The 23,681-nt window shown below is 37.7% G+C and overlaps 1 long non-coding RNA gene across 1 annotated transcript in view; it reads left to right on the top strand.

Moving 5' to 3' along the window:
• The first annotated feature begins 7,926 nt into the window (after positions 1-7,926).
• LOC138751468 (uncharacterized) overlaps positions 7,927-23,681 on the top strand; it is a 33,260-nt gene continuing 17,505 nt past the window's right edge. The window contains exons 1-2 of the long non-coding RNA XR_011349964.1: positions 7,927-7,976; positions 16,992-17,066. This is a non-coding gene — a long non-coding RNA (uncharacterized lncRNA). The remainder of the gene's footprint in view (positions 7,977-16,991; positions 17,067-23,681) is intronic.

Here is a 23,681-nt window from a genome sequence, read left to right as displayed (position 1 = left end):
ATAAAAAAGGCAATCTGTATCATTTGTTGAAAATCTTAATGTTAGCTTTTTAATTCATTTTCTATAGAGGGGTGCTTACTGTTGCACACTGGGCTGGAAATGTGGCCTGACCATTTCATGGAAAAACAAAGTGTGCATACTTTTGTGCATTTGTCTTGTATTACTTTTTATTTTGAAAAAAAATGATTTTGGTCCTTTTTATAATTTATCACAGTACAATAGGTTTAGTGCAGAATTCATGTGTGCAGGTAAAATTATGTGAAATGCAAGGTGAAACAATATCACAGACAAATTGTGAATTTCTCTTACAATTCTGCACACCACGTCAAATGATGCTTCATAAATATTTTCCAGGAGATGTGTTACTACTGCGAGCATTGAGATGACTTTTGCACCAAAAATCCTCATGAAGATTTATAGATATTGGCCTGGAGTTGTTGAGGGAAAACTACATTAAAATAATGGATACAAGTATTACTTTCAGTGAAAATGTAGCAAAGGAATTGATAGGCATCTCATCAATTATGGTTTGCCTTTAAATCCTTTAAATTAAGAACAGTTGGGGAATGCAGGACAAATGAAATGGAGGAAAACTGAAAAATGATGGGGAAAAAACAAGCAATAAATGCTATTCTACTAGTATTCAACTTTTCTAATCTCAGTCTTGCAACATTATATTTGCTGATCTGATCAGTTTCCATTTAATAATATTTGAAATACACATTTTTTTGCAAGAATTGTTGTGACCAGACATCTTTTGCAGAGTTTAAAAGTTTTTAAAATGATTTCCCTATGAATTTGTGAAGTAAAAATGAACAACGGCTAAAATTGTTTTAAAATTCATTTGTTTTCTTCCCCAGGACTTCAAAGTTCTGAAACAAAAAGTGATCTGCAGAATATTCAAGAAACCTCATCTCCTTCTATCACATCGTCCCTTGCTAGCATTGATGGGTCAGATGTGGTTCAGCTGAAGGATATAGTTTGCTACTTGTCATTACTGGAGGGAGGTCGACCTGAGGACAAGTTGGAATGTATGTTAATTACTATTACTTCTACTCCAGAGTTTTTGAATGTTAAAGATCTGAAATTTGTTTTGAGTCTCTGACAGAGAATAGCAGATACGTAAATATGTCTCCAGAACTTTTGTGTCCTACACTAGACCCCAGCATCTGCAGATATACCTATAAATATGTAAAAGCCCATTGGAATTGAAGGGGGTGAAGGAGATGTTTTTTAACTTGTTCATTCTTGTTTGTGACTCACCAATAAGCTTGAAGTGATATTGATTTAAACTCTGCTTTTTGTATATGGGGATTGAAAGGTAAAGAAAAAGGTATTGTTAATATTGAGGCATTTTCAAAAAGTCTTTTGTGCTTGAGTTTTCTTTCATCACTGGCTCCCCTGAAGAACTTCTTTCCTTGTGAGGGTAAGTTAGTCAATATCTGCTACATGTACATTCAGCAATGGGAACTTCTGAAGAATTGAAGTTTTTTTTTATCCTTTAAACCTTTGCAATCCTGATTTCATTCCTGTTATTGTCTGAGAAAGGTTGACAATACCTCAGGCCAACAATATATTTATTCAAGAGAAAACTTGTACCTTCGTACTCTAGCTAGGTGGCAGTCATTTTTGTGACCTTTGAAAGAAAGTAAAAACATAAAATACAATTTTAGGAAAATGGTCAATGAAGGATTTCAACTTTAAATTGGGTTAAACCAACTATAATAGAAAATTTCATGTAACTTATGTAATTTTATGAATGCAGTTGACCACCTGGAGCTTTGGGTCTGTCGGGTTTGTGAAGTTATTGGTCTACTGTTATTGGTCCCAGTTATTGGTCCATTTGTTACATTTGCATGCCACTGAACTTCCACAGAAAGGCATACCATACACAGTTACTGCTTTCACTCCTGGAGCAGCCTCTCTGTGACCTTCTTCAACGAAATTAACTGTGAACCCATTTCCATGGGTCTGACCATCAGAAAAGATAGAGCTGCAAAGGTGTCCCAGAGCTTGAATGTTTGTGAAAGTCTTTGACTTTATTAGGTTATTTTTGAAAAGGTGGAAATTCTTAATATTGCAACTAAATACAGTAGATCAAATTGCCTGCCTTCTTCCTTCCTGCCTTTCAAAGCCAGTGTTGTAAAATGCAGCTATTCATCCTTTGTCAACATACTTAATTAAATGTTCATCCATGAGGCAAGATTAGAATAATAGTTGTGAGCAATTTTGAAGAAGTTACCTGTACAGAAGTTCTGAATGTAAGTACAGAGTGGTAAAATACATTAATTACACCTTTTCATTTTAATCGTGGGAAATTGGTGAACACATCAGAGATGTATTGGGGCCTTCTGCCTAGTGTCCAAGACTTCCCACTGGAAGAGTATGTTTTTAAATGGATTCTGAGGACCAGAAGAAATTGGTTGTTTTGCATGTTGTGTATCCCTCCTTTGGTTCCACTAAAAAAGTGAGAATAAATCAGGTGGGTTGAAAGTAAGTAGAAGTATTTCTTTCATATTGTGAAACTAGCTAAGAAAAGCTAAACACCAAATTCTAGCTCTCAAAGAAATGTTTTTTTTTTAAACAGTACTCTCTATTAATTTGCTTATTGTACCATTATTTTTTTTCTGACATGAATGTGGTGATATAATTTGGGAATCAAGTCAGTGAGCTAACTTACTTGATTCCAAGGGAAGAAGACCACTTGTTAGAGCAAATGTAATGTCCTCCTACCAATTGCAAAGTCAGATTTGAAGAAGGTTTAATCATGGGAGAGGACAGGATGGCCACCTGATCTATCACACCGATACAAGTTAACTGCCTTTAACCTTGTGAGAAGAACAAGCACTGGCATTTCTCTTCAGGTTGGAGATATTGTGAAACAAGATAGATGCAAGTGCCTCTATAAATCTGGTCTGTACGAGATAGATTTCACTTTAGCTGCCTCTGAGAATTGCTTCACGACAGCAGGCAACATTCATATTGTTCCAATACTTTAAAAGGATTATCTTTAATAAAGTGCTGATAAATAGAAACAGATAATGGAGTGACATGTTGTGGAACTCTTTATCAAATGGCTACATACATGTTTGAAGTTGTGATCCCTGCATTCTGCACTCTCCAAAATGCTAGGAGATTCCAGATGAAAGGTCTGTGTCATTGATGATCTTTCTGTTCTCATGCTTGTTGTAAGCATGAGAATATCAGAGCCACATTAAAAAAAATAACTGGCAAGGGCCCTCTGAACTTGTTAAGGAACTCAGCAGGGAAAATTGGATAGCCGAATGTTGGCCCCTATTAATGTTATTTTGTGATTTCAAGGGAATTCCAAAATGGATACGAATATGCAAACCAATTGAAAGAGCATAAACAAAGGGGAGAAATGATGTCCTAAACTATATAATCATAGGACCATATGAATTAGGAGCAAAAATAGGTCATTCAGTACCTCAATAATCCATTCAGCCCCTGAACATCAAATATTATCTCTTGAGGTTGTGGCTAATCATTTAATAAGATCATAGCTAATCTGATTGTAATCTTAACTCTATACTCTGGTTTAGCTCAGAAACTTTTCACTTATGTTTGCCTTAGAAATATTCAAAGACTTTGCTTCCAATACCTTTTCAAGAAAGAAGGTCCAAAGATTTGTGATGATCTGAGAGAGAGAAAAAAAATCCCCTCATCTCTGCTTTCAGCGGGTGACTCTGTCAGTGTTTAAACAGTGATCTAGATTTTCCCACAAGAGGAAATCTCCTCTCCTCATCCATTCTGTCAAAATTCCTTCGGAACTTGTGTCCCTCAGTAAAAAATTTCTCTCATTTTCTGGCAAATTCAAGGTTAGTTTGTCCAACCTTCTAGGGAACAGACAAGTTGCATGTATTTGTGATCTGCTTCCAATGCATTAATACATTTTCTTAAACAGAGAGACTAATGCTATAGATACTGCTGCAAATGTGGCACACCAGTGCCCTCTATGTATTTATTACTGCAGGAGAAGTCTCTCGACTTTGTACTCTAGTTCCCCACCAATAAATGATAATGTTTTGCTAACATCCCAGACCACATTTCTCATTGCTTGTTGTAGTTGAATACTAGACTTTTACAAACCATTATTATTTGGATTTTTTTAAATTTTAATTTATTTGTGCCCTGAGTCTTGGGACACTGAGGAATGCTCTCCTAAACTCAATGGGAGACCAGGGGCAGACTGAGAGGTCAAACACAACATATCTGATTTCCACTGCCTTCCGTCCATGTGCAGCTATGTACATGGGCACCAGCTGAGAATTGGCTTTCTGTTTGAACTGTTGGCTTTCCATCAGCATGATCTGTCCCATTGTTTTGTTCCAAGGAGAATGGAAGATTCTGAAGCCATTCAGAAGAATAAGAGGGGATTCAATGAAACTTAAGGAGCTTTCACATTTAACTGGCATATAGGCTGTTAATTACTAGGACAAGGTGCCGGTGTGAAAGGGGCTTCGGAAAAGTCTTGAAGTTCTCAGTAGGTTAAATAGAGAAAAAAAATGTTTCCCTAGTTGAAGAGTTCAAGACCGGGGCTTGAGAAAGTGGTAGGCTATATATGACTGTGAAAAGGAGAAATTTTTTCAATGAAAGTTAGAGAACTTTTCAAATTCTCTGCTTTGTATTTGGAGGCTCAATTATTGTGTCCATTTAAAACAGAGTTTTGGACATTAAGGGAATGCAGTATTATATAGATGAAACTGGAAATCAGGACAATCTTCTTGATTGGTGAAGTGAGCTTAAAGTGCCAGATGGCTTATTCCTGCTCCTAATGATTTTGTTCTTGTGTGAAACTGATGCCAGCTGATACCTTGCATTAGGTAAATGACTCAAAATAGTGAATTGTGAATGTAGAGTCCCTGCATTGTACTGATACGAACAACCTGCCCTTAAATTAATTTTTCAAGTTAAGAAATCTTTGATATTTTGGAAAAGCTCCAATTATATAAGAGTATGGTTTGGATGAAATATTCTTGGATCATTTTAAACTGAAATGGTTACCTTGAAATTCTGTTATTTTTGTTGGCAGCCTTTTAATCAAAGGGAATTTATTTTTTCTTGCTCTTGTCCCAGAGAGAATAGTGAGGGAAAGCAGAGGTATTGAGCAACCCCTGCTGGAGATTTCCTGAAAATATTGCAACATCCTCACCCCAATAAGTAGTCATGTGGCTGAATATTAGTTTTAATGTTGAAGGATTTTATAAATGGATGTTGATTTCTCCTTTCTTACAAATTCAGTAGTTAAGATTTTTTGCTTGGGTATAGTAAAATGATGAAGGCTTCAGGCCCTGTAATTCTAATTTTATTTTCTCATGTTTATAGTTCCTCAGACAAAGAGGCATCAGAAGCTCGATTCTACTCTCTTGAGCCCTTATTGCGATACATTGGCAGCATTCAATGCTCTAATGGAAGTTAGGTTATGGCTCTGTGTGGTATTATGTTTACATGTAGGCACAACATGAACTTGAAAATATTCATTAACAAACATAGAAACATAGAAACATAGAAGATAGGAGCAGGAGTAGGTCATTCGACCCTTCGAGCCTGCTCCGCCATTCAACGAGATCATGGCTGATCTTAAAGTTCAGTACCCTGTCCCCGCCTTCTCTCCGTAACCTTTAATACCCTTATACTGAAGAAATAGATATAATTCCCTCTTAAATATATTTAATGAACCTGCCTCTACTGCCCTCTGTGGCAATGAATTCCACAGATTCACCACCCTCTGGGTAAAGAAATTCCTCCTCATCTCGGTCCTAAATGGTTTGCCTATTATCCTCAAACCATGGCCCCGGGTTCTGGATTTTCCCATCATTGGAAACATCCCATCTGCATCCATATTGTCCAGTCACTATTTGCTCTATTTGCATAATAAGGAGTGTTCTTTGGACATGCACATTCAAATTCCATTCTAATAACAATTAGTTGTGCAGATTCTATTGAAATATTGAGAAGTGATGAACTTCATTGCTTTCTGCTATCATTTCACTAACCACATAATTGGTTTCATTAAGGCGAGTGTTCTACACAAGAAAAGATGCCGCTGCTGTCTTATTTGGAGTGCTGAAGTCTCTTATTTTAAGTGTTATTTCAAGACTGATTTAGCATCACGAATCAATAGTTCTCTTTTGTTTAAAACAAGTGGTTGCCATTTTTGTTCTATGCTATTAAGACGTTAATAAAGGCCCTTTTGATGATTATTGAGACATACTCTAAATCTAATAATGGATCAAGTAGATTTGATGAATCAAATGCTCTGCATTCTGAAACTGTCCAAAGTATAAATGTGCTTTTGGAGTACTTTGACATTACCATTTAATTCTGGCATAATTTCAAAACACATTTAGTAAACCAACTAACTGCTTTATGAAAAGTTAATGAAAAAAACAAATCAGTCTTTACACTTGGTGAACATTATCATGCTTTGATTTTCTCTTTGAAACGATTATTCATTTCGGATATAATAATCCAGGCAGTTGTCAGTGTGTAAATTATTTTCTTGTTTTCTTAATTCTCCCTTATTGCCTATATTTGAACATTTTTAGATCTTTAGGAAAAATAAGGCAGCAAACCTATGAGAATGGAATACAGTATAAGCTGACAGCCATGAGAATGATTAAAAAAAGGTCAAATGCATACAGTATTTAGCTGTAACTATATAGAGGAACCTTAGAACTCCAGTATAATTTAACTAACTTCCCAGTGGTAAATACTGTCAATCGAACTGCCTCACTGCAAATTGCGCTTTTGCAATTTGTCATTTGATGTTTGTGACTTCAAAACAGAAATCAAACTTTGCTTTAATGATTCAATGGTATGGCTGGCTCTGTTGCCCAGATTACTGCTGGTATAAGTTGACAGCCTCTCCCACCCCATTGCCAGAAGGTAAAATTGCACATGAGCTCATTTTGTTCCCCATCGTTTATTTTTTTTTCATATGAGGATTCATCATTCCTGGAATTGCATCACACAAACAAGTTTTCTTTAGCAAATGCTGCTGTTAATGCACCATGTGAGACTCCTTCAGCTCCAGTTACTTCATCTCAACTGTTATATTGTATATATTCCTTTTCCTCTAGATTAATTACCCCTTTTGCTTTTTATGCCCTGTAGTGCGCGTCGAAAGAACCAAAGACTTGTTGATCCAAACCAAGGCTTTTATTAACTAAAAGACTGGAGCATATCACAAGTGGGTTGACCAGTCCAGAATGACCTGGTCTGGCTAGGAGCAATCCTTTAAGACCTGCCAGTAGGTGTGGCTACACTCTCAGCCAATCACAGTCATCCTACATTACCATCTGTACATTTATACATATACACATTGGTGATAGAATTTGTACTATCACATGCCCCTTTGCTGTCTGCCACAACCTCATTGTTATGGGTTCCACAGTTTCTTCCTTCAAAGGAAGACAGTCCCTCCAGATTTCTCTATCAGGCTTAAAAAGAGCCTTTGTTTTTGACTTTCCCAGGTTAGAAGCATCTTCTTTGCATCTATAATTATTGATTTCCCCTTATAACTGAAAAAGCCAGTGTCTAGTTTAGTTTTAGTTTCTGAAGGAAAGAGCAGCTGTGAACACCCATATTTGTAATGTTCAATCAAACCAAAACAGACAGTCATCAGATTTGAAATCCTGGTTGATTTTGACAATGAAGTCATTTTCTGTCATCCCTGTGTGGAAAATGCCATAAGAGTATCTTAAAATGCATCAACCTTGCTGTGATTCATGCCTCTTAATACAACCCAAGAAATAATCTTCTGAGAAAGGCAGAAATAATGTGAAATTGGGATATCTTGATTGGGGATAACCCCTCCATGCTCCCTTTTAGGTAAAACTTTGTTGATATGTTAGGGTTGCTTTTCAAAGATGAATGACTTCTTTTTATTTTCCCTTCTTTTAGTCATGTTCCGTCTTTATGACACTGATGGAAATGGGTCGCTAGATAGCTCGGTAAGATCTCTAGAGACCTGGTGATCGCTAAAAGTATTATTCATTATGATTTACTATTGATACACCTTTGAAGGTTACTTATCTGCTTCAATTTCAGGGTAGACAAAAGTTCCTTTTCTGAAAGAAATGTCTGTCTCATCATGATTTATGCTTTGCTGTATTGAAGCTGTAGTCAATGGTGCTTTCACCTGTGGATTTGAATCTCTGTTTTTCAGCTGGAGTGATAAACCTGTCAGCCCTATGATCAACAGTGCAACCAGTTACTGGTTGGCTTTAATAGACCATTGCATGGATCAGTGTTTGGCATTCATGTAGTGAGAAGGCATTACTAAAGATTGAGGAAACAAGTTCATTAATTCACAGAATTTGAAGGTTGCTAGCAAGGCCAGCATCTGTTACCCATCTGAGACTATTTACTGAACGGTTAGGAATGTTAGTTCATTTCAGGGGCAGTCATGGCTTAGCCGCAAATGATTGTCACAAGTTGGCTGGATGTAATTCCCCAAAGTGATTCAGATGCATTGTGTTGATAATCTGCTCATATGATGATCACCATGAATGATTTTTTTTAGGACAAATTGATTTATTTATTTCAGCATCTGTGGTAGATTTTGAATTTGTCTCTGAATCAATAATCCTGGCCACTGTTACTGGCTGTAAAAGGAAAAAAATATATATTTTGTGTGTATTTTGTGTGCATGAAAATAAATGGAAATTTGAATAACCATTGCCCAATTGTCAAATGTTAATAGGCATTGTTTGGTTGGTGATATCGGACATCCACATGATTTTCTTTTCATTCAGGGAGACTGACCTCTGGAAGATCTCACAACTTACAAAACAAAATTGAACAAAATCTTTATTCATGTTAAATCCAATTATTTACAAGTTTTTTTTAACAACATACTTAATTGATTGCCACAAATTACTTCTCAGGAACAGTGAACAAAATAGTAAATATCAAAGTTAAACTAATTATTTTCAGAATTCACCTCTAAACAATGTTTCTATGCAATACATTGGATAGCCTTTCTGGTCTGTTCCTCCATTTTATACAATTGTAACTGATAATCCAAATTCACCATCTTGTTCTTGCTTTCTCCCCTTATTCTTTCATCTCTTCAGTTATGAGTGCTTCTTCATAACTCCTCCTTAAATAAATGTATTCTGTCTTAACTGCCTTCTGTGGAATAGAGTTCCACGGTTGTTTTTATTCTTTGAAATAATATTTTCTCTTCCTCTCAGTCCCAAATACTTTGCCGTTTTCCATTGGCTGTGACCACACCCCTCGTCTGAGCTTCCCTATTATCAGGAACATCATTTATTTTGTCTGCCCAGATCCATCAGAATTTTAGAAGCTCCTCAGAGTGCCCCTTTCGTGGTTCTGGACTCTTGTAACTATAGTCCCAATCATCCCAATTTCTCTTCATACAGTAATCATGCCATGCAGGGAATCCATCCGATCCTCCATCTCAAGTTCTGTTTCAACATTGCTTTTTGGCATAAATAATTTGGCTAAAAATTGCTATCACTCTTCCAATCTAAAATAATTAAGAGAAAAGCATTGGTAAAGATATTAAAGAAGCTCTTGTTTTCAGATTTCAGATAAATAATTTGAATAAAGTGCTCGTGAATTCAAATACTTGAGCCATTATATATTTAAGCTGCATTGCATCCAGAGGCCTTGACCTTGATTCACAGTCATGAGTTTGAGTCCTGATGGCTGCTGGGAAATTAAATGCAAGTGATGAAACAGATTCTGGTATTTTTTTAAAAGACAGCATTAGGAATTATAGCAATAAAGTTATGTATTATCAAAAATCCATTAACATTCTCCAGGGGGAAAAATATGCTGTCTTTGAACAGTTTGGCCTCTATTTGACTCATTATTTACTGGTTGATTTTTTTTTACAGCCTCTGTAGTTCATGGGTAATAGTGGATGAACAATAAATTCTGGCATTGTCAATTTTATCTACCTGGCATGATCAAATAAATACAAAATATCATTTTGCATTTATGTGCAATCTTATTTTTTGGAGGAAGATTTCTGGGGAATTCTTAACCTAACATCAGGGAGTAAAGGTCTACCTTTAAGGTGAGAATTGTGATTTTTGGGTAAGGTGTCTAAAAAAAAAAGTATCCTGCACCTTTCCCACTGTGTTTAACAAAGTGTAGCAAATTCTCCCAGTAGGCAATATTGAAATACGTTAACTTGATAAATCATATTTGCTGTTGTGGTGTTACACATTAGACAATATCGAGATTTCACAGCAATACCTAACAAATATTCAAAAACTTAAAATCCACGGCTCTTTTTATTTTTTTCATCAACATTAAATGCCAAAGAGCTTTATGATGTATTAATTGCAGAATCTTTTAAAAGCAATCATCGCATAGTTAACATTGTTTGTTTCCCAGATACTTCAACAAATATTCCCAATTTACCTGTTTGTTTTGTGTAGTCATTATATCAGTATTTTTGAATATTGAACTTGTTTCATTGTTAATAGATTATCAGAGTCTTTATCATAGCATCTATCATATTCTTTTCCTATGTTTATTAGGCACATCACTAAAGACATAACATAACTTGTGTTTAATCTCCTTCTGGTCAATAACCTCTGCGTAAAAGCATGTCCCATTGTACACATACATCTATGTATTGTTTTATTCGGTGTCACTCCAAAGATGTCACTTTTTCTTATTTATTGGGAAGCTTGTTATTTCAAGGCACTTCTATTTACCATCAATTGACCAATTTGTATCTCTCCAGTGTATTCAAAAGCCTGCTCTTGACTTGTGCAAGGTAACTACCACTTGCCCTCAACATTACATATATATTTCATCAGTGCTGCTTTGCAGACTCCCTTATCTGTGTTCTATGTAAAGATTGGCTCAATCAAAGATGAGTGGCCATGTTGGGGATTAGATGAATCATCCAAATAGGAAAGGGAGAAATGTAAGAATTGAGGTTATTAAATCTCGTGCAGTAAAGCAAACTGCAGAATAGCTCTTAGAATAAAGTACATGAGAAATAGATGAAGGAGCAGACAGTGCAACTCCTTGAAATTACAGCTGATCTGATTTTGTCCTCAGTTTCATCTTTCTACCTGTGTTTGCCATAAACTTGATCCTTGATCATCTGCCATATTGACAATGAATAGATTAATGATCATCCTTGCTGGCAAGGTTAAAGAAATGTAGAGATACAAGGGATTCCTTAGCATCTCCTTCTTAAATGAGCAATCCATTATTCTAACACTATGCCCCTTCAAGAAAAAAAATGTTTCCTCAACCCTTAAAAGCCACCTTAAAATCTTGTATGTTTCTATAAGATAACCTGTCATTCATCTAAGGCCTGAAGTGGAAGTCCAATTTGTACAATAGTGCAATGGATGACCCCTTCTCCCTGGAAATTACATAGTGATTGATCTTCTTTGAACTATGTCCAATGCAAGTTTCTCCTGATTTATAAATCAGGTTGAAACCTTCACATAGTCCATATCATCAACACCTTGTGCACTTGCAGTAAAACTTTCCTACATTGCTACTCCATCTCCTTTGCATTAAGGCCCAATATTCTCTTTGCCTTTCCAATTGCTCACCATATCCACACACACGTTTCTGTTGCTCACATACGAGGATAGACAGATCTCTTTGCCCTGAATCATTTTGTAGTCTGTCTTTCTAAACAATAAATGGCTCTTCTATTCCAACTACCTCAGTGGATAACTGAATCTTCCCTGCATTATGCTTGATGTTCCAAAATTTTGCTCACCTGCTAAATGTATCAATATGTCTTTGCAGACAAGAGGCCACTTTGCAACTTTCTATTCCACCTCTCTTTGCCTCATCAACAAATTAGTTTGCAAAATCTTGGTCTCTTCATCTAAATTACAAATATTGCTCAGAACTGATCTTGATGACATCCCATGAGTCACAGCTTGCAAACTGGTAAATGACTCATTAATCTGAACTCATGGCTTTCTGTGGTCGCACCCTTATCAATAAATTACCCTAATATTCCACGAGCTGTAACTTTGTGCAGTCACCTTTAATGACGTTCCATTAAACGACTATGGAAACCAAAACTCTATATCTACTTTTGAGAAACATATTAGCTGCAGATACTGGAAATTTGAGCAGCCAAACAATTGCTGAAGGAACTCTGCAGGTCTGACAGCATCCATAGGTCAGTCAATATTTTGAATTTGGACCCATTTCTTAATAAAGGGTTCACATCTGAAATGTTGACTGACCATTTCTACCCATGAGTGCTGTCTGCCCTGCTGAATTCCTCCAGCATTTCTTTGTTAACACTATATTTTCAGTTCCCTTTCATCTATTCTGTCATTTTATCCTTTAAAAAAAAAAATTCCTTCAAAACATACTGACTGGCCATATATTAAGATTTTCTAAAAGGCCTGCTCCCGTCACTAATATTTTCTTGCCTTCTGTTTCTATCCTCATGAGAATATTTCTGAATCTTCAATCCACTTGGAATGTTCCAAAGCTTAAGGATCTCTGTAGGATTGTGACCATTGGATCCACGACCTTTTCAACCTCTTTAAAAATCCTTGTGCTTCAGGCATTCAGATTTGACAGATATGTCAACCTTAAATCTTATTGGTTTGCCAAGCCAATCTTCTCCCTTTCTCTCTTTCCTCCCCAACATTATGCTATTATTAAACTGCTTTTGGCATCTTTGATGTTGAACACAGTTATTAAATATTAATTGTGATGAGTTTTTTTGTTGTATACATTGTACAATTTGCATTTACATCAAAAATCTTACTTGGTGCAGCTGACAGATACTTTGTGAAAACAAATCCACAAAAAGTATAATTAATTGAATTAAAATGAGTCAAAATAAAAAAAAAAGAAATATTGCAGAATCTTTTTTTCTAGTCATTAATTCCCCAATTTTATTCTCCATTCTTAACTTTCTTCATCAGAGATGGATCATTCTTGGAATATTCATAGCCTTAATTTCTTAATTATTAATTCTTTAATTACATTTTTTTAAAAATGTACACCATCTTACTTTTGTATTGTTTACCCAGTACCTTTTATCCAGACCTGCCTCGATGCCTTTAAACTTCAAGTTGCTGGTTTCAGCCCAAGGACTCTCATTCTTAAGCAACATGTATCATTATATCGTGCTAAGTTCTCTCTTTGCCAGAGAATCCTTCATTGCAAGATCATTAAATTTTGTGTCATGTTTAAATGAAGTTTAAAGGCAGGTTTTCCAAAGGTGAATTTTGGTTGTTACTGTTCGTCCTCTGCACAAGGCCATGGGTGCACATCATTAGAAAGAGACACCCACTATAAATCTTCAGTTAAAGACAGCAACATTATATTTTTGTTACCACACAACAGTGACTCTTTTCTTACTCAACTGCTCAATGTTTAATCTGAATTGATGAACTTTGGGAACAAGCTTATTTTTAACAGCTTTGCACCTGAGTGCAAATGTGAAACATGCATTGTGAGATGAATGAGGCTCATACCACCACTTCATTGATGGGATAGGGAGCACTTTTGGATAACCCAGCAACAATTTCATTGAATTGACAAGATGCAAAGTTCAAAAATAATTGTCACTTTTGTTTGCTTAAAAGGAAAGCAACATCAATAGAACTGACTACAATCAATGGGACTCGACATCCCTCTCTGCAACTGGATTCTAGAGTTCCTAATGGTAGTCTGTCCAAGTTGGTAACAGAATGTTGAGCACCATCACACTAAGCACTGGTGCACCTCAGAGCTATGAGCTCAGTCTACTCTTGTTGACCCACAATGCATTGTCAGATCCAGCAAAAGAGTCATCAAGATGACATGACAGTAATTGGCCTCATCAGCAATGAAGATGAGTCGCAATACAGCAAAGAGGTAGAAAATCTCATGATGTGGTGTGAGAATAACAGCCTGTCTCAACATGTACAAGACAAAGGAGAGGATTATGGCCCTCAGGAGGACCAGGGACAATCACCCTACACTGCACATTAACAGCTCAGTAGTGGAAAGAGTGGAGAGCACCAAGTTCCTTGGAGTCCACTTAAGAAGTGACCTATCCATTTCACTTGTCAGGAAGGCACAACAATGACTGAAATTCTTTAGGCAAGGCCTACTCACCACCATTGTATCAACTTTCTACAGGAGCTCTATCAAGGGCATTCTGGCTGGCTGCATCATAATGTAGCATGGTAGCTGTTAGAGCATTGGATCAGAGGTGAATCCACAGGACATTGAAAGTGACAGAATGGATCACTGGGATCACACTTCTCTCATCGATTGGATATATTGGGATTGTTGTTTAAAGTGAGCTTGCAGTGTCAAGGAGGACCACGTCTACCCTGCATGTAGCATCTTCCAGCTAATCCTTTCAGGAAAAGGATGCAGAAGTATTAGAGCCAGAACCACCAGGTTGATGAACAGCTTCTTCCCTTGAGTAGTTAGACTGCTGAATGACTGATAAAACAACTCCCCTGATTCTACTATTTATTATGAATATTTATATTAATATATGCACCAACCCTCTTTTCAATCTTCTTCAGCATGATGCTGAACCAAGCCATGAAAGGCCCCAACAATGAAGACGCTGTTTACATCCGGTACCGCACGGATGGCAGTCTCTTCAATCTGAGGCGCCTGCAAGCTCACACCAAGACACAAGAGAAACTTGTCCGTGAACTACTCTTTGCAGATGATGCCGCTTTAGTTGCCCATTCAGAGCCAGCTCTTCAGCGCTTGACGTCCTGCTTTGCGGAAACTGCCAAAATGTTTGGCCTGGAAGTCAGCCTGAAGAAAACTGAGGTCCTCCATCAGCCAGCTCCCCACCATGACTACCAGCCCCCCCACATCTCCATCGGGCACACAAAACTCAAAACGGTCAACCAGTTTACCTATCTCGGCTGCACCATTTCATCAGATGCAAGGATCGACAATGAGATAGACAACAGACTCGCCAAGGCAAATAGCGCCTTTGGAAGACTACACAAAAGAGTCTGGAAAAACAACCAACTGAAAAACCTCACAAAGATAAGCGTATACAGAGCCGTTGTCATACCCACACTCCTGTTCGGCTCCGAATCATGGGTCCTCTACCGGCACCACCTACGGCTCCTAGAACGCTTCCACCAGCGTTGTCTCCGCTCCATCCTCAACATCCATTGGAGCGCTCACACCCCTAACGTCGAGGTACTCGAGATGGCAGAGGTCGACAGCATCGAGTCCACGCTGCTGAAGATCCAGCTGCGCTGGATGGGTCACGTCTCCAGAATGGAGGACCATCGCCTTCCCAAGATCGTATTATATGGCGAGCTCTCCACTGGCCACCGTGACAGAGGTGCACCAAAGAAAAGGTACAAGGACTGCCTAAAGAAATCTCTTGGTGCCTGCCACATTGACCACCGCCAGTGGGCTGATAACGCCTCAAACCGTGCATCTTGGCGCCTCACAGTTTGGTGGGCAGCAGCCTCCTTTGAAGAAGACCGCAGAGCCCACCTCACTGACAAAAGGCAAAGGAGGAAAAACCCAACACCCAACCCCAACCAACCAATTTTCCCTTGCAACCGCTGCAATCGTGTCTGCCTGTCCCGCATCGGACTGGTCAGCCACAAACGAGCCTGCAGCTGACGTGGACTTTTTTACCCCCTCCATAAATCTTCGTCCGCGAAGCCAAGCCAAAGAAAAGAAAGATTAATATATGTAAATATGTCATGTATATATGTATTGTTTGTTTGGATGTTATATCTGTACACGTTTTGCACTGTTCTGCACTGTCAACCGGAGAATGCTGTTTCATTGAGTGGTACTGGCACAATCGGATGACAAATAAACTTGAATTTGGAAATAGTCAGAATTACTCTTGGAAATAGTATCATCCTCCCACTGACCATTTTCTATAAAAGATCTCAGTCACTGTTGCAAAGAAAACATGTTACATATTCTAGGGACAAGAATAAAAATACAAATCATGGTAATCTGAAATAAAACAGAGAATACTGAAAACATACCAGGTCAGGCAACATCTGTGGGGAATGAAACAGTTAATGTGTCAAAAGGGAAACTTAAATCAGAACATTTATTAGAATAATTGTTGAGCTGCCTCTTCCACACTCACATTGTTTAGCTCTCCCTTGTATAACGCTGTTTACGAAAATTGCCGACAATATTTTGTGTTTGATGGCATTTTAAGGGTGATTGTTTAATATTCAATCTAGACCCTACATGGATTGCTCATTGGAGAGCATGAGGGTCAGTGTTGGTTTGTCGGTAGTTTTGATCAAGGTCACTGGGTTAATTCTCATCTCGTGAACTCTCAAAAGATCAAGCCATATCAACATTCATTGCCAAATCTCAGCCCTCTCTAGTTTAGTGACTTGCCAAACAACTTACATGTTGCCAATTGTTTTGAAGACTAGCCCCCATGTGCATCTTTTCCACACACAGGCAATCTAATGAAAGGTCAGATTTCATTAATGCCATCTATCCCAGCTGTTGCTGTGCACATATCAGTGCCAAGCAGGTGCATTTCCTCATCTTCCAGTGTTTGGACTGACATTTTGGAACTTTGCTTCCCTCTCCCCCTCCCCCCGATACAAGCAACATTGGGCCTATGGTTAAATATGTTGTGTGAGAGTGGAGTGAAAGTTCAGGAAAGCATTAGAAAATTGTCAGTAGGATGATATTTTGCTTCCAATTATTTTAAACCATAGACTACATTTTATACTTGGCATTGTGTTGTGAATATGAAAGAAGTGGCCTGATCCAGGTATTAATTTTTATTTATAGAGCAGTCTGAAGTTGATGGCAATGCATAGCTTGGACTACTGTTATTTTTTTTACCAGATTGAATTACTTATTATCATGGCACATTGAAGAAACACAAGACTGAATCACTGCAGTAATGCACATTTTGTTTGAGGGACTTTGGACTTTAGCATTAGATAGAAATGATGCTTGAAATTGTATTGCATGGAAGAAAATATAATATGTTTTTTCCTCTGCAGGAACTTGACCAGATCATCAGTCAAATGATGCACGTTGCTGAATATCTACAATGGGATGTGACAGAGCTCAAACCAGTATGTAACTTCAGCTATTACTCACTTGGTGGTGCTATAAGAACACTAGTTGGCTGGGATTGGAAACCTTTGTGTGATTATCAATAACTGAAAGGCTTTCAGGTCATGGACTGTTTATTTGTGCCTTTAAGTATATTTTGTTTTCCTTTTGAATGTTCTCGGACATTGACTTTGAGGTCTAAATGTAGTCTGAACAAAAGACTGGACAGGCATGAAGCTGTATTAAAATGTTCAGTAATCTGCTCAGATAAGCTTGGCCCAGAGCAATTCGATCATCCCTGTAGAATAATTAATGACATATTTCGACCTGATGAGTTGGACATTTTCATTTTCTATTGGTAGTTTTCATTAGAATAAGTGAAAGGATATTTGATTCAAGAAATAAAATTTGCAATAAATTTGCAATAAACCTATTGACATCATGATCCTTAATTAGATGTAGTTAGGCATTAATGACCTGAAGCATGAATACTGTCTGCAATCACAAAAGCAGGTCTCAATTGAATGACCTCAATGACCTAATTTCCTCCTTCAAAAGCACAACCCACCCACTGTGATCATCACCCCACCCCACCCCCAGATGCACACTCGAAATGAAGGCAAAAACAAAAGAATAACCAGTAGTAAGATTATTTCAGAGTTGCAAACATTTCATGTGTACACTTCATAGCAGTCATCACATATGCAGTTAATTTTATGGAATTACTATTATTGATCTATTGTCCAGTTACTTGAAATGTGAATTAATTTGCTTATGCCTGGACATGATTTTTTATTTAGATGCTGTTCCATTGTGTAGTGGATCCATTGTAAAATTCTGACATCTTTAGACATTTTCACACAGAAATGCTGTGATATTACCATAAGGTGGACTCGGTAGTATCCAGGCCTCAAGCTTGACCCAGTTGTTCACACAGAATGGAGCAAAGTCAGTAAAATGCCAGGACAGGGTGTTATTTCACACAGAAGACTGGCATTTCTGGACCAAAAGAGGCGGGTGGTGTGATTCCACAGCATCTGTGTCGACTGTGATGTAAAACATACGCATCTGACATATCCATCTACCAGAATCATGACTGTATAGCTTGAAGCTACTAGTTGCGAATATCTTTACCATCACTAGAGCGGAAGCAAATTTCATACTTTTAATAACAGTTAGATTCTGAATCCCCAATTTTGCCTCAGTAGATTACATTTCCTGCTGAAAAGTCACAGACATTGCACGTCATTGCAACATTATCTTCCATACCCAAACTGGTCCCAGAATGAAGTAAGCAACTTTCAGACAGCATGGTGTTCCAGAGCTGTGACTAGGTCACTGCTGGTAGAAAAATGCTGGCACAGAAATGACCCCCTCATTCTGGGTCGCCATTTTTCAGACAGCAGATGTGCCGTCAAAATGCCGAAAATGTCTCAGAATGAAACAGCTGTCTTTTGATAACTTTAGTTTATGACAATTCACTGTGAACAAATTGGAGTTCATTCAGTGGTGTTACTGATGAACATATGACCCCAACGTACCTTGCCTTTAATAATTTTCTGTCGCATTGTTATTTTGTTCCCATTTTCAGTTCCATCTGCTGCATTCTGATTGTAAAACAATTACTGGCCAGTGACTTCAAAATCTCAAGAATTTTGTTTGGGAACTAAGTGAATTAACTATGCATAATCTGAGTTGATTTAGTCTCAGACTACATTTCAAATTTCACACTGTAGTCTCATATAAAAAAACACTTTTGATGTGAATTGATGTACTTTCTATTGGGTGCATCATGTTGTTATTCCATTGGACATTTAAAGTGTGAGAATGCATAGACATGTGCACAAATCAATTCTTTAATTTCCATTCATGGAACAAATAAGGGGAAAACTGTTTAAAGATGAAATATTTTTGAAGCATCATTTTATGATTTTGTTCAGCAAATGCTTTTGTTCCAGGATCTATTTAGTAAATGGGCTTGGCATGCACATAAATCAAAATCCTCTTCCTTTCTCCACATAAGTAATACAATGAAATGTTGTGTTATGCTTAAGGTTGAGTTATTGGTACTTGGATTTGTTCTGCTCTGGTATTAAGAACTTGGTTTAATTTGACAACCTGATTCACTTTTGCATACTAGTACTGAAGTCTGAAATAATGTGCATGCAATAGACCAGTTTAAGAGTTAATAATTTGAATGTAATCCATTTCTATCATAGGTTATATTTTAACTTGCAATCGAATTCCCAAAAATGCATTGGCTCTTAAAAATTGTGTCAATATTTGAAGATAAAATTAAAAGCTAAATTATTTTGTGTTCATAGATTTCAAAAATGGCAACACTCATGGATAGATGGTCTTCAGAGATCAGTAGTTGCATCCCATTTGAAATTTTGCTTCCAATCTCAGAAAGGGATATAACACCTTCCTAAAAATCTGGCAGCATAATTTAAAGCATATAGGTACCTCACTGGGACTCATATATAGTTACGATTGCTACTGGATAGCCAGTAGACCTCTGTAAAGATTTTAACAATGTGCTATTAGCGTGTCTCTATACGTTTTATTGGATGCACTGACAATGGGATGATTTTTTTTCTTAATTCTTTCTCTGTTGAATAGGACTTGTATCAAGGGGAAGGGGTGGATGGAGGAGTTTCCTTGATGTTTTACATTTGGTTTGATTGCTGATGGCTAAATATATTAAAATAATAAATAAAAATATTACCCCAAAAAAATGACATTTGCAGGCAATGGAACATGATGGAAATCACATGTAGATGTTCCCAAAGATAAATTACTCTCTAATTTAAGTGTATTGATTGACCTGTTGAGCAATTTATGAAGCAAAATATTGATCAATAAATATGCTAGAAAATATTGAGCACACTTAAAATACTGGCAAATTTCAATTTTTGTCAACATAAAAGTGTGTTTTTATAGAATCAGTTACTGAGCTGAAGCCAACCTACTTTCAACTGCAATAAGAAAAGAGCCATTTGGTTTGTCTTGTTCATAGCCCAATATAACATAACATAACATAACAATTACAGCACGGAAACAGGCCATTAGGCCCTTCACTGACTCAAGTGCAAATGATGCTGGAAGTCAGGCGTTGGTGCATCATCTTATGTCCTCTTGCCAAACATTGCTTGAAGTCCTTGTGTTTCCACAACTAATATAATTTAAAATATTTTTTAAATTTTTAAAATATATTTTTTTCTTAAACCTATTTCAGCTATCTCAGATTATTAAAGCCATTTAAAAACAGCACAAAGAAGTCAAAAGTCTTCAGGGTGAACTGGAAGCATTTGCAATGCGATACGTGATTACTGCTTTTTTTGCTGTGCCATTTTGTAGGATGGCCAAAGTGGGCAGACCCAGAATTTAATTGGACTTGCAGAGATGTAACAAAGTTAGTGTGATGACTATGAATGTCAGCTGAAATTGAGCTGGAGGTTGTAAGTGAAGAACAAGTGGATTTCATACTGTCTCTGACATCTCTTCCAATGTTAATGATTTTTTTCAAAATCAATTGTTGCTTTACAGCAAAAGCTTATGCCAGGATTATTAGATGTCTTGGAGTGGGCTCAAGATATTTTGAAAAAGGAGAATGAGGTTGTAGTCCATATTTGTATATGGTATAAGCAGGAAGAGAGAGGAGGCCAACTAAGAGAGGGGTTCTCAAGGTTGCAATCTTGGGATATTGTGCCACATGCTTGCGAGACAATGAATAAAAATATAGCATAGTTTAATGCATGGCTAAGAGACGGGTGCATGATTCAGATTCTTGGACCACTGAGCTCCCTTCCAGGGAAGGCTTTTTGATTTGCATAAGAGGGTCAAGTTGTACCTGAACTGGAGAGGTGTCAATATCTAGCTGAGAAGATTGGTTGGGATTTTAAATAGTCTGGTAGGCACATAGATGCCAGAGGGGTTGGGGGAGGTTTGTGGAGGGTGAGTGGAAGGAACATAAAGCATCTATGTAGTAGGTGAGCAAGGTTTAGCATTAGGAACATGTCAAATGTGTGCCTCCAATAGTGGAAGAGTCTAGGGCAAGAGAGTATAGCCTCAGAATAGAACAGAGATGAAAAGAAATTTCTTCAGCCAGAGGGTGGAGAATCTATGGAATTCATTGCCTAAGAGCCGTGGAGGACAGATTTGGACATTTTAAATGGAGGCTAATAAGTTCTTGATTTTAAGGGTGTCTAAGATTATGGCGAAAAGGCAAGGCAATGGGGTTGAGAGGAATAATACATCAGCCATGATTAGAATGGTGGAGCAGACTCGATGGTCCAAATGGCCTTATTCTTCTCCTGTGTACTATGGTCTTATGTGTGGGAATTCTGACAGGCAGAGGATGAACTCATGGCATGGGAGTGAGATATAATAGATGTAACCGAAATGTGGCTGAGAGAGAGGCAAGACTGGCAGCTTAAGTTCAAAGATAGAGAATGTACAAGTGAGATAGAGATGGGGGTATAGGTATTGCATTTCTGATTAAAGAGAAAATCAAGTCGGAACTGGGAATGTACTTTTGGAGGACTGTCTAAAAAGCTTTGAGTGAAGCTAAGAAATCAATGATTGATGGGGTTGTATTATAGGCTTTCTGATAGTGATCAGGTGGTTTAGGAGCAAATCTGTTGGGACATCATAGATAGTTGGAGGATGGCAGGGTCATATAAATAAATGTTTGTTGAATAGGATTCTTGCAGTCAAAAGGGCTTGGAAAGGGTGGAATTTATTCAATGCATCAGAGAGAATCTTGTCAAACAATGTGAAGCTGGCCCGACGAGAGAGGGTGTCACATTGGACCCTAGGGAACTGTGTCTGGGCAAGTGACTGAGGTGTCAGTGGGGGAATGCTTTGGGATCAGTGATCATAACTCCATTAGTTTTAAAGAAGTTATGGAAAAGTAAGTGCTTAACAAGTTAAATGCTTAAATTGGAGCAAGGCAATTTAGGAGTTTTCAAAATGATTGGCCAGAAGTTATTTTCAGGTGGTAACTGGCAAATGGGAGGCTTTCAAAAGAGGGAAAATTCAGAGAAAGCGTGTTCCCATTGGAGTGAAGGGCAGGGCTGGCAAGATTAAGGAATTCTGCATGGCAAGAGATATCAAGAGGAATATCTCAATATAGGATGTTGAGGAAAGGAAGAAGCACTTGTCAGTTATAGACAGTTGAAACCAAGCAAATTCTTTGAACAGTATGAAAAATAGAGGAGTACATTAAAGAGGCAAATATGATATGGCTCTGGCAGATAAGGCTACAGAGAATCCAGAGGGATGCTAAAAGTATATGAGAATCAGAATTTATTGTCATAAACATGAAGTTTTGTGACAGCATTACAGTGCAATGAATCACATTTCAAAATAAATAAATTGATAAGTAGTGCAAGAGAATAGGATAAAGTGAGGTAGTGTGTGTGATTCAGGAGTCTGATGGTAGAGGGGAAGAAACTGTCCTTGTGCCATTGGCTTTAGGCTCGTAGATTTTTCCCTGATAGTAGCAGTGTGAAGAGGGCATGGCCTGGGTGGTGGGGGTCCTTGAGTATAAAAACTGCTTTCTTAAGATACCACCTCCTTTAGATGTCCTTGATCAGGTGAAGACTGCAAAAAAAGTAAAGAGTCAAGGCAAAAGAGTAACTTGGGAAATAATAGGGCCCATTGAATATTAAGAAAGGCAGTCTTTGTTTGAAGCTGTGGGAAATGTGGTCTGAAATGAGTATTGCTCATTTTTTAATCAACATTGTGGCTCAAAAACTCGTAAATAGCGATGTCCCGAAGAGACATCACATTACAGTAGAAGAGGAGCTGGAGATCTTAAAATGCTTAAAGATGTACAAGTCCTCAGAGCATGATCAAGTGTTTCCAGGACTTCATGGGAAGCGAGGGAAGAAAATGCAGGAGCTCTGCAGAGATATTAGGTATGGGTGAGGTGCTGGAAGAGTGGATGGAGGTTAAATGTTGTGCCTTTATTTAAAAAAAAACTTGTAAGGGCAAGCCAGGCAACTGCAGACCAGGAAGCTTAACATCAATCATGGGTGAGTTACTGGAAAGTATTTTGAGACAGGGTCTACATCCATTTAGAAAGGCAAGGACAGGTTGGGGAACATCTCTCATAAACTTGAGTGAGATTTTTAAGGAGATGACCAAGAAGATTGATGAGGATAGAGATGTGTTCATCAGCACCCTAAGGGTTGAATGCATGGGATCCATTGTAAGCTGGCTAATTGGACACAGAATTTGCTTGGTGGTAGGAGACAGTGTTAAGGTGGGTTGCTACTCAGATTGGAGGTATGTGACAAGTGATGTGTAACATGGATTGGTGCTGAGCCCACCATTGTTTGTCATCTATATTAATGAGTTGAATGACAATCTGGTTAGCAGGTTTATTAAAATTTGCGAATGACACCAAAATTGGTGAAAGTGAAGAAGGTTTATCTGAGATCTAGAGCTAGATGAACCGAAAAAGTGGAACAAGGAATGGCAAGTAGAACTTAACTCTAATAACTGTCAGAGGTTGCACTTTGATTGGTTCAACCAGGTCAGGATTTAGATGCTGAATGATCAGGCTCTGGAGGGCATTATAAACAGAGAGACTTGGGGGTATGGCACATAGTTCCATGAAAGATGTG

The sequence above is a fragment of the Narcine bancroftii genome, chromosome 1 (assembly GCF_036971445.1).
Source record: "Narcine bancroftii isolate sNarBan1 chromosome 1, sNarBan1.hap1, whole genome shotgun sequence".
In the NCBI taxonomy this organism is placed as follows: domain Eukaryota; kingdom Metazoa; phylum Chordata; class Chondrichthyes; order Torpediniformes; family Narcinidae; genus Narcine; species Narcine bancroftii.
Note: the sequence above shows the minus strand (reverse complement) of the source record. Positions and strands in the feature narration are given on the sequence as shown.